The sequence below is a fragment of the Artibeus jamaicensis genome, unplaced genomic scaffold, assembly GCF_021234435.1.
Source record: "Artibeus jamaicensis isolate MK-2021 breed Jamaican fruit bat unplaced genomic scaffold, CSHL_Jam_final contig_923, whole genome shotgun sequence".
NCBI lineage: Eukaryota > Metazoa > Chordata > Mammalia > Chiroptera > Phyllostomidae > Artibeus > Artibeus jamaicensis.
In genome coordinates, this window is record NW_026522014.1 from 11,097,393 (window position 1) to 11,113,318 (window position 15,926).

Sequence of the window (15,926 nt, forward strand, 5' to 3'; positions counted from 1 at the left end):
ACTTTTACATTGCCTTGCTGTCCTCCTAATCCTGTATGATAATGTGTGTATGTATGTAAACTGTCATAGTGTAGATTTCTGTGGTCCTGGAATTGAAAATAAACTGTACAGCCTTAAACAAGAGCTAGTACCCACACAAGTAGGTTGCTGCACTACATTTCAGCAGTGCGGATACATGTATTATGGACCTAAGGCTGCCCTAAAAAATAAAAGTGAGGAGAAAGGGATAAAGTAGACATATACTTGGCATCAAGACCTTAACTGTAAAACAGATTTTGAATTTGCTGTGTCCAGAAGTCATCACAGTACTGAGAAAATAATGAATCTGCGTTTGTGCTGTGCTTTTTGTCTGGAAAAGAAAGGTAGTGTTAATAGAGCTGGCAGACTTGAGAGAGACATTTCCTAAATTGTCAAAGGATTTCCTATGGCCTTGACTTCTTTTTGGTAAATGGATTATTGTAAACCAATATCTGAGGATCTGACTGGATCAATGGTAGTTTAAAGTTAAATTCTTTGTAGTTAATGAGTTATATTTTCATTATGGGGATGGTATTTTTTTGTAGCTTTAGAAAAAATATAATCACTTAAAGAATGTTTTCTAGAATAATCAATTTTTATTAGGAAATGAAAATTTATATTACTAACACAGAACGTTTTATACTAAATTTTTCATTGACACTGCACTTTATAGAGAGGCTGTGATGCACAATGATCAACAGTAGTGGATTATTTTAATTTACCAATGATTGGTTGGTATTTAGAGTATATTCCAAAAATTTGAACTAGCATCTCTACTACAAATGGCATTGGTAGAGGCTAATATATAACTTTTTAAATTACTATACTTAAATATATTGTCTGATAATAGTGTTATTTAAATTACTGTACCTGGTACAAATAATTAAAAAAATAAGTTATTCATACAGTAGTGAAATTAAGGTATATCTCAGTATAATAAAATGATTATCAGAAAGCCAGAAAATTAGTGGGTCTTTCTTCCAGAAATTTCTACACAATTACCAAAATAGGAACTACGTATCTCTCATGTCATATAAACCAACTGACACTTTGAATCTTCTTTCTTATTTATCTGTCAGCATCTATTCACCCTACTGATTTATCTTCCCTCATGTTGTATGACTCTTATAACCAAAGTCTGCTTTTTCTTTATCTCTCTGGCTGCTTCTAAGTCTTTTTTTTGCCTTCTCCTCCTCTAACCCATAAGTGATGATGTTCTTCTATGTCTATAGCCCAGACATCTCTCCTGAACTTTGCAGATATTTAACTCAACATCTCCATCTCCATTTGAATGACTTATTCGTCCCCTCCTTCAAAACCGAAAACAGACCATAGTATCTATGCTTCTTAGGCAAATTCGCTATATTTGGTAAATATACCAATAGCCATTCCATTATCTAAGTCAGAAATGAGAAAGTCATACTTCTTTATTTCTCTTTCCTCTTAAAATCATTCACCAATAATTCTATATTCTAACCAGTCAAATATTCTCACATTTCTCATTTAAAAAATTTTCCTCTGTGTTTTTCCCTCATGCCAGGAACAATGTAGAAGAATCCAGAGTAACAGTAAGAGCGTGACTTCCATACAATCCTATAATTGTACTGTACTTTCTATCTCTGTTTATCCTACTCACCACAAGATACTGGATCTTCCAGGTTAGTTATTACAATTCTAGTCCTATCTCCATATTACTGTTGATATCCACTCATCTGATCTTAGCACCCACACACCCTTCCTCACAAGCCTTCCCACAACCACTACAAGATCACCTATTCTATCATCAGAAAGGTCCCAGTATTCTACCTGTTCTTGGAATATTCTCTCCCCCTTGCCCTCAGTGAAACCCAGATATCTAATGAAGTAACATTTTCCTTTTCTTAACTTGAGGTCGTTTCATTTCTCACTCATCACTGTGTGTAGGTATACTAGTTAGAATTTCTTACTTTCCACTATTACTTACAATCCATTTACCTCAACCCGTTTTTTTGAGATTCATTTCTTTGGAAAAATACCCTTATCCTTATCATTCAGATTGTCATCCAACAATTTTCTTTTCACTAAGTTCATTCACTGATGGCTAGAATTTATAGCTAATATTTTTCTTCCTAGTCATGCCATTTTTCTTTATAATTTTAATATGTACAAATTCTTCCCTCTGGCCTTTCAGATTTCTACTGTTCTCCTTTCTAATGACATTTTTATTCATTCTATTGCTGCCTTTCCCTCTTATGATAATATATACACAAACCCTGTTACCACCAAAATCTCTTAAAATAGAGATTTAAAGTAACCCTCTGTAAGATAGGCAATATTATTTTATAGCTTTTCCACCATATTTTTATGGCTATGCATATCCAACCTCACTGAGATCCCCTTTGTGATCACTCCAATTCCCAACTCAATATCCATCTACTTCCTAGACCAGCCTTGTTTCTATGGCCCGTAATTAACATTTCTCTTTTGCAAACATTTCCAATTGGTTGGTGGACTATCTCTCTCTTTTACTCACCTAGGAAAAGAACAGGTCTGGATGAGCCCGACCACCTCTCTTTTCTGTGTCTAAACTAAACTGCGGAGTAACAATGGAGAAAATCACCCAACTAAGCCAAGAGTTTTTGCTATACACTTTTGATTAATAAATTAATTGTATTTAAAAAATGTTTACTTAGTGCACCCTGACAATCATATTATAATTCAAATAGGCTGACTTCCCCACTATCTGAAATTATTTTATACAATTGCCTTGAGATGGAAACTGATAAGCTTCTCTCCAAATTATTTCCTGTTTCAGTTGGACTGACAAAAGCTGACTGTATTTCCTGGCCTCTTTTGCAGTTAGATGTGGCCATGTTCCTGAGTTCCGGCCAATCAAATGTAGACAAAAGTTATTGATATCTGTCACTTTCACACCTAGACCATAAAAAAATCTACACAGACAACCCCTCTCTTTCCTGGTCTGCTGGCTGAATAGACTAGGAAGACCCAGAAGATGGTGAAGCCACAGTTGGAAAGAATCTGAGTCATGACTGATTTTAAGAAGAAAACTTTCTCCTCATGTGCCTTTTAGTTCTATTCTCAATGGATTAGGTGATGTCCACCCACAGTTAGTGAAGGTGGATTTTCCTTACTCATTCTATTGATTCAAAAGCAGGAACACCCTCGGATGCACCAGACATAATGTTTCACTCGATCCCTGGGTATTCCCTAGCCTAGGCAAGTGAAATTAATCGTCACAGGGAGTAATGAGGTCCATACCATGCTTTCTCTTTTTACTCTGCTATAGAGACTTTTACTATTTCCTGGTTTAATGATTTAGGTTATTATTTCTTATTTGGCTACCATTCATAAATTTTATCATGGGTTTTATTATATCTGAAGAGACAACAGATAGTTTTTGTGAGGAATTTCTTTTTTTTTCTTTTTCTATTTGTTTAGGTAATGAGCCAGCCATTTATTTTATTTTTTAGTTTCTTTTTTACTGTATTTTCCCCATTACCACTTAACCCTCTTATACCTTCTTCCACTCCACTCACTCCCTGACCCCCTACAATCACCACACTGTTGTCCATGTCCCTGAGAACTTTTTGCTTTTTGTTTGATCTCTCCATCCCTAACCACCCCTCCACTAGCTGTCATCTGCTCTCTATTTCTGAGTCTGTCTCTATTTTGCTTGTTAGTTCAGTTTGTTCATTAGATTCCAAATATGAACTAAACCACATGGTATTTGTCTTTCTCTGACTGGCTTATTTCACTTAGCATAATGTTCTCCAGGTTCATCCATACTGTTGCAAAGGGTGAAAAATCTATTCTTTTTATGGCTGAGTAGTATTCCATTGTGTAAATGTCCCATAGTTGTTTTATCCACTCATCTACTGATGGATATTTGGGTTACTTCCATATCTTGTTGATTGTAAACACCATTGCAATGCTCCACTCACATCTCAGTCCTTCTAAACTTCTTCTATTACCTCTTTCCTCCAGTCAAGGGCAACCCCTTGTAACCTCCAATGACCTCCTAGTGCAAAAACAAACACTTCTTTGACTGACTTTTGTTGGCCTCGCAACATAATTTACCGAGATTGTCCATTGGCTTGTTCTTGAAAGCATATTCGCTCTGGGCTTATTTGAAACAAACTTGTTCTAATTCATTGGCAGCAATTTTGCTGACTGTCTCTTGGTTAGATTTTTCTCCTTTACTTCTGAGGTAAAGTTCTCTTCCAAGAAAAGTCTTGAGCCATTTTCTTTTTCTTCATATTCATTTATTCTCTGGCTTGAATACCAATTACGTGCTGAAGATTTCCAAACTTATATCTATAGCATGGACTACTACTGTGAGCTCCAGAAATGTCTCTCTGCCCATAGATATTTCACATTTATCTGCAACTTAAATAGCATTTTACTTTTTTCTTCTCAAATCTCTATCTTGGATTCCTCATGAATTGTGCATTTTAGTGAATATGAATGATAAATCATATTTCTGCTCTATTTTTGTTAAAACTTAAATCATGTACAAAAGATATACACTTAATATATGTACAATTTAATGGATACTAATAAACACATATGTACCTGCTGAGCCTCAGAAATACATCAGTATTAGCTTTCAAATCCTCTGTAGTTCCCTCTCAGATGCACCTCCTTCCCAATTGCTCCATGTCATCACAATCCTGATTTTTTTTTTAATTTCCTTATGGCTACTGCATATATGTAGGTATCTGAATATGATTGTATAAATACAATTGAAACAATCATTTGTGATTGCATAAATGACTGAGATTGTATTTCTCTCAGTCTTCTCTGTCTCCCTCTCTCTTAAATATGTATATGTTGGGTTGGCCAGATAGTTTTATTTTTCTGTAAAATAGCTTTAGTACTGCTTTAGTTGTTTTTAACTTCATTTGAAACAACTTTAGTAGATTGTGTTGTGACAGTTGTCACATCAGCATGCATTGAGAAAACTTATCAAAATTGGGGAATTTTTGTGTAGCCATTTTAGCATTGAAGATGGAAAAAAAATACAAAACATTTTTTAGCATATTAGGCTGTATTTCAAGAAAGGTAAAAACACAAGTGAAACACACACACACAATTTTGTGCAGTGTATGGAGAAGATTATGTGAATGATTGAATGTGTCACAAGTGGTTTGCAAAGTTTGGTGCTGGATGCACCAAAGACTTCTTGCTGAATGAAGGATGCTCCACAGTCAGGTAAGCTGTTTGAAGCTGATCATAATGAAATTGAGATATTAACTGAAAACAATCAACATCATACCACATGGGAGACAGCTGACATACTCAAAAGATCCAAACCAATAATGTTATTGGTGAAAATGAAAAATGCGTCTTTTATTTTGTGGAAAAAACATATGAACTTTGTGACCAACTTTATATAAACACATATATGTATATACACCCAAATAGATGCATTTGCACACATTCACACATATTTGGGGGTGTGTGTGTTTATCCTTAGGAGAGAAGCCTCAGTTGGTGTCTCCACACAAAGTCTCCAAAGTTTTGAGGTTGTTTTAATGTAAACAAAACCCATGTCATCCTCAGGAAATTTTTTTACTGTATACTAAGCATCATTTACATATGTAGTGGGTATTTGCACCTGAACACTAAGAAGCATGAAGTAGCATTTTATTATGATTTAAATGTAAGCTAAGGTTGACTGAGATTCCCGATTATGAGAAATTTGAGTCTGTCATTCTACGGCAGAATCTCTGAGGTTTTCAAGGTGCTAAGAACACAGGAGGGTTTGCTCCTTAGGCCATGGTCAAGCCCATCATGCTGTTTCTCCTTGCAATGCACAACCAAGCAGCATGTCTCTTCTCACTTCTGTCCTGCACTAAGCTCAGAGATAAATCTCACTCATGGCAGACACAGCTCTGGAGAGACACTGCTGCTTGCCAAGGGCTCAGGTTTAGGACCCAGGTTTCATGGGCATCATCCTCCACCTCTCCTCTGGCCTGCCAGGTACCAAATAGCATCACTGAAAGAACCACGCTAACCGCACATAAGCATTTTCCTTTCATAGGCTTAGAGAAGACTAAAAGTGCCACCTTTCAGGTCCACTACCTGTGCAAGTTCAGTAGCGTCTATATACTTCTCTCTACTTCCCCCCGCCAAACACACATGTACACATGCCCAGGTGGTGGAGAACTGCTGTCTCAGAGGCTAAACATCTCCTTATTGGATTCTTGAAACACAAAATTATTGATCCCATAAACAACAATAAAAACCCTAAGCCTATCATTCCTTCAATCTCTTACCGTGATGAAATCAACATCTTAAGAAAGAATCTATGTAAATGATAGTCTCACCTGAATCCCTCTTGTTTTTATCCCCTAATTATGCACCATTGGCCAATCTACTATTGTGGCTCTCAGTGCCAATGTCCCATGGCAGCTATTTCTATAAGTGCTCAGACCTTGTCACCTGTACTTCTATGGTTCTAGTTGCTCTGGACACTGTTGGAATTAGTGGTATCATCCACTCCTTCACTGTGCACTCAGTTAAAAATTCTCCTTTTACCCTTGGAAAGTATAATGTCCTCTCCCCTTGTCTGCCTGCATCTTTACTTTGCTGTCTTCTATACTCTTTTCCTACTCAGAAAAAAAAAGGTGGGAGGAAATAGTAGGGTCTGACCTGTCCTTTAGATGAAAGAAATAAGCGTTCAGGTTGACTTTCACCCTAATGCTCCTTTCATACTTGTTGAACTACAATATCAAACAGCATCTCTGCTCTCCACCCCAGGTGAAATGGTACAAAACTTTACCTCGTAACTATTTCCTGCTCATTTTGCTGCATCAATAGGTTCTAGCATGCTTCCTTATTTTGCCAAATCATGAAAAGATTATAACTAGAAATTTATACTCATCCAGGAAAGCTTCCATTTTTATTATCTGGCTCTCTTCTCAGTATGAAAAACAAAACAAAACAAAACAAAACAATAGCTGCATTTTCTGTTAACAATAGACTCAGCTCTTACCTAGTCTGCCCAAATTCAGGTAGGGCACTCTTATCTCGTTAATGCCATCCACTGTTAGGTTTTTCATTTTTCTATGTTAGAGAAAAAAATTGAGGAGGAAAAAAAGCAATGAATTTGGATCCAGGGGTTTTAGGAATTATCCAAAACATTGAAAATTGTTTTGGCACTAGAATAATTGTCTGGGTGACTAAATTATCATTTGTTTCAGGTATTATTTTCTTGCACAGAATTTTACTCTATCTAAAATCTGCCTACTGGTAAATGCTTAAAATTAACCTCAGTGATACTTTCCTATCAATAGTGTGTTTTAACCCTCTGCTCAAAGAGACTACAAGTCTTTTATTCTTTAGAAACATCTGAGTGAACCTGTTCAATTTCCCCACAATCCTTTTTTTTGATAAGTCTTTTTTATTTTTTATTTAATTTTTTAAATTTTTATTTTATTGATTATGCCATTACAGTTGTTCTATTCCCCCCTTCATTCCCCTCCACCCTGCTCACCTCACCCCCACCATCCCCCCTTTAGTTTATGACCATGTGTCTCAAGTTCTTTAGATTCTATATTTCCCCTACTATTCTTGCCCCCCCAAACTATTTTCTACCTACTATCTATGCTACTTATTTTCTGTACTTTCTCCCCCCTTCTCCTTCTCCCACTCCCCTGCTGCTAACCCTCCATGAGATCATTTCTATGTTTCCCCTCCTGATCTAGCTGTCCTCTTAGTCTGCTTTTGTTTTAGATGTGGTTGTTAATAACTGTGAGTTTGCTGTCCTTTCACTGTTCATCTTTTTTATCTTCTTTTTCTTAGGTTAGTCCCTTTAACATTTCATATAATAAGGGCTTGGTGATGATGAACTCCTTGAATTTGATCTTATCTGAGAAGCACTTTATCTGTCCTTCCATTCTAAATGAAAGTTTTGCTGGGTAGAGCAATCTTGGTTGTAGATCTTTGGTTTTCATGACTTGGAATACCTCTGTCCAGCCCCTTCTTGCCTGGAAGGTCTCTTTTGAGAAGTCCACTGACAGTATGATGGGAAGTCCTTTGTAGGTGACTGTCCCCTTATCTCTTGCTGCTTCTAGAATTCTCTCCCTCATTTTAATCTTGGCTAACGTGATGATGATGTGCCTTGGTGTGTTTCTTCTTGGGTCCAACTTCTTTGGGACTCTCTGAGCTTCCTGGATTTTCTGGAAGTCTATTTCCTTTGCCAGAATGGGGAAATTCTCCTTTATTATTTGTTCAAATAAGTTTTCCACTGGTGGCTGTTCCTTTCCCCCTTCTGGTACCCCTATAATTCGGATGTTGGAACGTTTAAAGATGTCCTGGTGGTTCCTAAGACTCTCCTAATTTTTTAAAATTTTTGTTTCTTCATATTTTTCTGTTTGGCCATTTTTCCTTCCTTCTGGTTCACTCCCTTGATTTGAGTCTCAGTTTCCTTTTCATCACTATTGGTTTCCTGTGCAATTCCCTTCATTTCAATTAGTTTAGCCTTCATATGTTCCTCTAATTCCCCACAATCCTCTGAACATCTAGATCCTTAAAAAGGAGGATGAGTGTAAAAGTCAATTATTAGTGGTAATTTATTTTCGAGTCACAAAGCTGTATATTACATTAAGCTGTCTTATATGAGGATGTCCTTGGCTAAGATACATAGACAGCACTGCTTTCCTGATGATATGCAATTCCTGTTTGTGTAAATTGAAGAGAGTAAATATGGACAATTGTGTTGCTTGTCAGCAGGTGACATTCTTTTTTTTTCACATTTTAAAAAATTTATTTAGTTATTTTTCAAGTACAGTTTTCTTCTGTCAATTTCTCCCATCCCAGCCCCCCAGCAGTTGACATTCTTAAAAATTCCATGTAACAGTTCTTCCAGGGCAAGTTGGGATGATAATATCTACTTTCTAACTAAACTATGGGAATATTACTCAGGTGTCTGAATGTACACTAAGCACAGACATTCCTGGATAACACTGTTCTGTTATTTCTTACTCTATTAGTCTTATTTCTTAGGTTTCTGATCTTCATTATCAAAGAAGTTCTCTCCATACCAGCCTTTGATCCATGTGCACTGAAATTCGGATAGAAAGCATACTGTACATCTAGCTCAAGAGTAGCAATGATATTTATATGTTTGAAAAGTTTTGCTGCTCTTGGCTAACCTTTTTAGCTTTTGAAATCCATTTAAAAATTACCTATGAAATATGTTAATAATACATATTGTAGTTATAAAGGAATGATGATATTATATGCTTCTTTAATACAGTGAGGCTATAATATTCAATGAACCTCTGAAGTAACATCTTTTCTTTGCTTTCTGCTACATGCAGAGAATGACTATCTCCACCTCACCTCTGGCCACTGTACTACTTTATTCCCTAATCTCAAAAGAGACATGACATAACATCATCTCTTTGCATAAGACAAAAATGTATCCTTTTGTTGTAGAGAGATTCAAAAAGTTAGCCACACTCTATATGGTTTTGGTTTTTATTATATAACAAATGCCATGACCTGTATTGGCAGCAGAGTCACATCTCTGTACTGCAGATGGAAAATGAGAGAATTGGAACTTGCTGTGCTAAACTGCTGAGATCACCATCATGCATTATTAATTAAAATAAATAAGAAATAAAAGAAAAATGACTTTTGCTCCTGCAGTTTGAAAGGTCTACAGTGCATTATCTAGTTATCAATTCAATTTCTTTCACCACATCATGCATCCAGACTTAAACTGTGTTGGTGACGAAGTTCTCTCTCTGACCTTGTCACTTTAAGTTTTCATAAATTCCCCCCCACCTTATTATCTTTTTCATATTCACTAGAAACTCACTTACCTGAATCTTATGCTCATAGTCACAAGACTTGGAATAAAAAGTTTAAGCTGCTGTCATTAATGGCTTATTTCAAAATAACTGAGAATGCTAATATGAATGAATCTGTCACTTGGAAAACTTAGACTGAGTTCTACATCGTGGAAAGTGACCTTGGCAGAAATATTTAGGCTATATTAAATATTTAGGCTCCATCTACTAGACTCCAAAGAAGACAACTGAAGTTGCCAATTGAGCAAAAAAAGCAGATTTTTGATGGAGGAGGAGAAGGAACAAGAAAGGAAGGAAAGAAGGCAAACCAATTAGGTTTTAGTGAATTTACCAGTTATTAGACTAAAATAAATAGTCTTTTAGGTAAAAAAAAAATAGAAAATCTTAATCTCCTGTACATTTTGGTGCTTTTAAAATATTTCTGAAAATTTACTGACATTCCTTTCTTTGAAAGGAGGAGCATAATTTCCTGTCCTTGCATGTCTGCTGGACTTGTGAACCATTTTAAACGTAAACAGAATGTGATGAAAATCAAGGGTAGGTCATGAACAGGAGAGCAGTTGCCTGGCCCTAGCTCTTTCCAGGGGAAGCCAGTTGCCATAAAGATGAGAATGCTCAGGCAGCCCTGTGCAAGGTTTATGTAGACAGTTGAGGCCTCTTGACAACTGCCAAAGTCAACAGGCTGACCATGTACGTGAGCCACCTCAGAGTTAAATAGTTCTGCCTCAGCCCAGAATTCAGATGACATCAGGCTTGACCATCATCTAACTATGGCATTACAAGAAACCTCCAGCTAGAACTGTTCATTCAAGCTACTCCTGAATTCCTGACCCATAATAGAAACTGGAAGAGATAGAAAATATGTATTGAACTTTCAAGACAAAGTTTCCGGGTAACCAGACAAGGACACTTCAAGAAAATAAAAATAAAGGCCAATGTCCTTGATGAACATAGATGCAAAAATTCTCAACAAAGTATTAATGGGTTGAATTGAACAATACATTAAAAGGGTCATACGTTACAACCAAGTGGGATTTGTCGTGGATATGCAGGCCCAGTTCAACAGCTACACATCAGTCAGTGCGATGCACTGTATAAACAAAATGAAAGCTACAAAGCATCAAATGGTCTAAACAGGTGCAGAACAAGCATTTTACAAAGTTCAGCATTCTTTCCTGATAAAAGGTCTTAACCAATGGTATATAAAGGTAACATACCTCACTGTAACAGAGGCCACATATGACAAGGCTACAGCTAACATAACACCCAATGGTACAAAGCTGAAACCGTTTTCGCTAAGGAACAAGGCATGTTTATTCTCTCACTGTGTTCATTCAACCTAGTATTGAAAGTCCTAGTAATAGCAATAGACAATTCATACTAAAATTTAAGTATGATAAAATTTAAGTATGAGTCATGATAAAATTTTTATTCTTCAGCATCTACTTTTGAGTTGACGATAGAGATACGTCTGTTTTATTTTAAGTTTCTTATTTTATATCTCTTTTACTACAAATTTGGTTTCTCTATTTCTCCACTTAAATTGCAAAAGAAAAAAATGTTATGAAGACAATAGGAGTTAATATTAAAGGTGGCTTTTGAAAATTATTGAGTGGGACATTCAACAGACATTTATTGAAGACCACCTCTGCACCAGGTTCTAGGAACCTAACAGTGAGTACCATGGATATTATAGGGAAGTTAATCTGTATTTGTAATAAATTTATGCTATAATATGAAGAACCTGGAGCAATTGCTGTATTTTTCAGACTATGAGATGCACTCCCCCGTCCAATTTTGGGAGGAAAGGGAGGGTGCATCTCATAGTCCAAATGTAGCTTACCTGGCTTGCTGTGGTGGTGGGGGTGGCTTATATTATTTATGTTATTAAATATTTTACATTTCTTGCTTCAAAAATTTTTCCTATTTCTGTCCTCTAAAACACAGGTGTGTGCTATCATCCTAAAAATATGGTAAGCATGTTCAAATTGTAGCAAGAAGAGAGACCCTCCTCATTTAATCTCTTTGCCTGTGCTACTCAAAGTTCTTGTCCATGAGGAGGTCCATGAGTGTCCTGCATGGACATCAACACACTGCTGCCTTTGGAAAACACTTACTGAAGAAAAAAAAATTTCAGCTGAGATTGAATGTGTCTTATAATGTAGGTAATTTAAATCTGGGATAAGCTCCTTATCTCATCATGCACCTTCTACTTAGGTCTTTATCTTTTGAAGCTTAGTAAGAAAAAACTTGCAGATGGGCAGCTACTCTTCTGACCTCAGTTTGAATTGCATTGCTCTAAACTATATTCTTGCCTTGTTGAGAGTTACCAAGTATGGACTCAGTTTGCAAAAGCTGTAATTTGAGTGCATGTCTAGGAAACACTAAATCTTAGTATAAAAGGTGTCAAGAATCCCTGCTCAGAGTCCACTCTGGGGACAGAGTAATTGTTTATATCATACCTGCCACATGTGGTAGAAAAAGAACAAAATCCTACAACTGTAATTTTTGTAGAATAGATTTCAGTTATTTTTAATTTTCTTTAATCTTATATAATTTTTGTTGATATCAATTATTTCTTTTGTCATTCTCTTCTAATATGCATATTTGTTAAGAGAAAGCAGGTTATAATGGTAAATATTAAATATTTTAGAAATGGTTAGGGAAGACAAAAACTAAGAAAATGGTGTCCTTTGCCTGAAGTTGGAAAAAATATTTTGTCTGGTGTAGACATTTATTTTGTCGTCCTTTCATTTGCTCCTAGAACAATATTTACTTAATATTATTTATTGAGATTTTCAATATTCAACTACATAAAAAATTTCAATACCTTAAAGCAGAGTGAGTATAAAGAGAAGTTATATTAAATTTTAAAATTATTTGCCTTGTCTGTAGGTTGTGATATTAAAATTTTAGAGCTGTGACCTTAGGATTTATCTGGTCTGACCCTCTCAGTTTATATACAGAAAAAACAAAGCGCAGTGTTTACTTGCCCCCTTCTTTCCTCTTTACTGAGATTTTCTCATACACATAATATATTCTGTAGTTCTACCAACTTTAAGACAGTTCTTCCAGGATCTCTCTCTTCTCCCCAGTTACCATATCAGATTTTTCCCCTTGCTGTAAAGAAAAACTTCTCCAAACTGGTTGTCCTCTTTAGATTTCTCTAATTTCTCTTTCTTTATTCTACATTGAACTCACCACTGTCCGGTTTTCATGCTTCCAACTCCACTGAAATTATTCTGGTCAATGTCACCAAAGACCTCTTTATTGCTTCTATTCTTAGTTCCCATCTACAGCCTATCAATACCATTTGACAGAGTTAATGGGTCTCTCACCCTGAAAACACTGTCTTCACTTTGCTTCCAGGATTTCTACCTGTCACAGTTTTTCTCCTGAGAAACAAGTGGCTCATGCTCAAGCTTTTTTTGCTGATATCTTCTCTACTTGCCTCTCTCTAAAATCAGAGTGTTCCAGGGCTCAATTTTTAGACCTCTTCTCTATTTAATCCACATTTTCTTTTCATAAAATCTCAACTTTAAAGATCATTTGAGTCTTGAGAAACTCTAAATGAACATCTTCGTCTCAGACGTTAACCCTCAACTTTCAACTGGAATAAGTAACTGCCTACTTGACATTTTCACACGGATGTCTAATGGTTTAGAGGGCATCTTAAAGTTAACATGTTACAAAATGAACTTTTTATGTTGTACCTTCTAAAAGCTAATTTCCACACAACCTTTTCATCACTTAAAGGAAATTCCATCCTTCCAGTTTTTCATGTCAGAATATTTTCAATTATTTTTTTCTCTAATTCAATCTATCATCAACTCCTTTTGGCCCTACCTTCAAAATATATCCAGAATATGACCATTTCTCACCATCACTCCCTCTTTCTCTTTTTTTACCACACCTGGCTAAGCCTCCATCATTATTCATGTGAGTTAATGATCAACTCTCCCCAAGCACACAGCATCTGCCATGGGCCCCTTCACTCTATTCTTATCACAGCTGTTAAAGTGCTTCTTACAAAACAGAAATCATACTAGAGCAACCATCCACTCAGGATTCCTCAGTGGCTCCCCATTTCCTTCCATGCCCAAGCCAAGTTTTCTGGAAGTATCTGGGCTCCTGTTAAAAGCTCAGGCTTCATCCATTACAAGCCATGCCCCTCCCCACTTCTCCCTTGGTCTCTCAGCCACAGTGAACTCTTTTTCCATCCCTGAACAATCAGACATGTTCCCCCATGAGGGCCTTTGTTCTGGCTATTTCCTCCCATGGCAGTGCTCTTCCTTTGCTGATCCAGACGTCACTGTTTACCTCCATCAGATATCAGTTCAAACGTCACTTTCTCTATGAAGACTTTTGGCAACTTTATTTAAATTGCACTTTTCATATACTCCCTGTAATCCCTCCCCTCTTTGTTTTCTTCAATAGCACCACTTAATATACTATGTATTTATATAGTTTATTTATTACCTGCATTCACTCACTAATAAAATAAAAGCCTGGTGAAAGTAGAAATTTTGCTTTGTCCACAGTTGTATTTTTAGCACCTAGCACCTGATGCAGAGTATAAATTAGTGATATTTATATTAATTGTATTACACAAAATAATAAATGAGTTAAATTAATATTATAAATGTTATATTTATTTTATAGTCATGATGATATGTACAAAAAAGTGTGTTCCTTTATTCCAATGTTTAGCCTTGGGTGGGTCATAGCACAGGGCACAGAGATGATAGGAGTGGTGAATACAGGTTCTTGTCACACTGCACACAAGTGGCAGGCCAGCATGAACATGGTTAGTGGGAGGAATGTGAGGATAGTTAGTGCAGAAAAGGAATGCATGCCCTTTGTGTGGCTTTAGATTTGAAGCTGAGATTGAGTAAATTCAGGTACCCACATAAGTGGGAAGCAGCCAGGTATAGAAGATAATTTTATGAGCTACCCATACGTCCAGTATTTGAGACCAATAAAAATGGACAATCTTATCAACATTTATAAACAAAGAAGCAGAAGCCAGTATTCACCTTTTAAACCAGGTGCCAAGGACTAATAATCCCTGATGTGGGCATAGTTCTTCCTTATTTTCAAACATATTATCACATGTTGTCTTATTTGACCCTCACAACATGTGAAAAAGACAAAGAATCCCTTTTATTTTATAGACATGAAGTTTAGATATCATGTGCCATGTTTAATGTCACATGGCTTCAAATGAGCATAGTGTCTCTGCCAGTGTCTCAATTTCGAACATTTTCATTTGCATCATTCCAGGCAGTAAACTATCCAGGCACTATGACTGGGCCGGATTTACCCAGAGATGGTCCTTTATCAACATTGCACAAATTTGTTGTATGACCTTTGGGATGGGATCTTCTGTTCCCAGGTGCCAAGGGCTCTTTAGTGTGGATAGCTTCTTTCAATGAGACAGGGCTCCACAAATGTTTAAGATGGGGTATTATCACTATATTAGTCATCTTCTGCACATAACAATTTATCCAAAAAGTTAATGGCTTTGAACGGTAAGCACTTATTATTACTGCAATTCTGTGTTCGTGGATTTGGGAGCTGCACCATTGGATGGTTCTGGCTTAGAGTCATGTATAAGGTTATAGTCAAGATGTCTGCAATGACCTAAAGGTTTAATTGAGCTGGGGCAATCTCTTTCTAAGGTTGCTCTCCCATATAGCTGGCAAAATGTTGTTGGCTCTTGGCAAGGAGCCTTATTTCCTGTTGTGGACTGCTCTGCCTAGTTCTAGGAATTGTAACTCTACCCCTTGTGGCTAAGGATGAGTCAGTGGCCTCTGGAATGTGAGCTGAAGGAGACAAAGCTTGTTTCTGGTAGTAAATGCTGCCTCAGTTTCCTCCCTGTCCCGAAAGCATGGTTGAAGTCCTTGAAGAGTAAGACCCCTCAGAGGAGGGGCAACCTAGCCAGACACGACCACTTGAGAGGCCATCATGGAAGGACTTGGGGAGGCTGTGACAAAGAGGGAGCAATGGACTCTCACCCCCCCACCCTGGCTTTGACAAAGCCTGAGTCCCCCTGTTCTCTGGGAGAAGAGCTTCCTGGCTCTAATC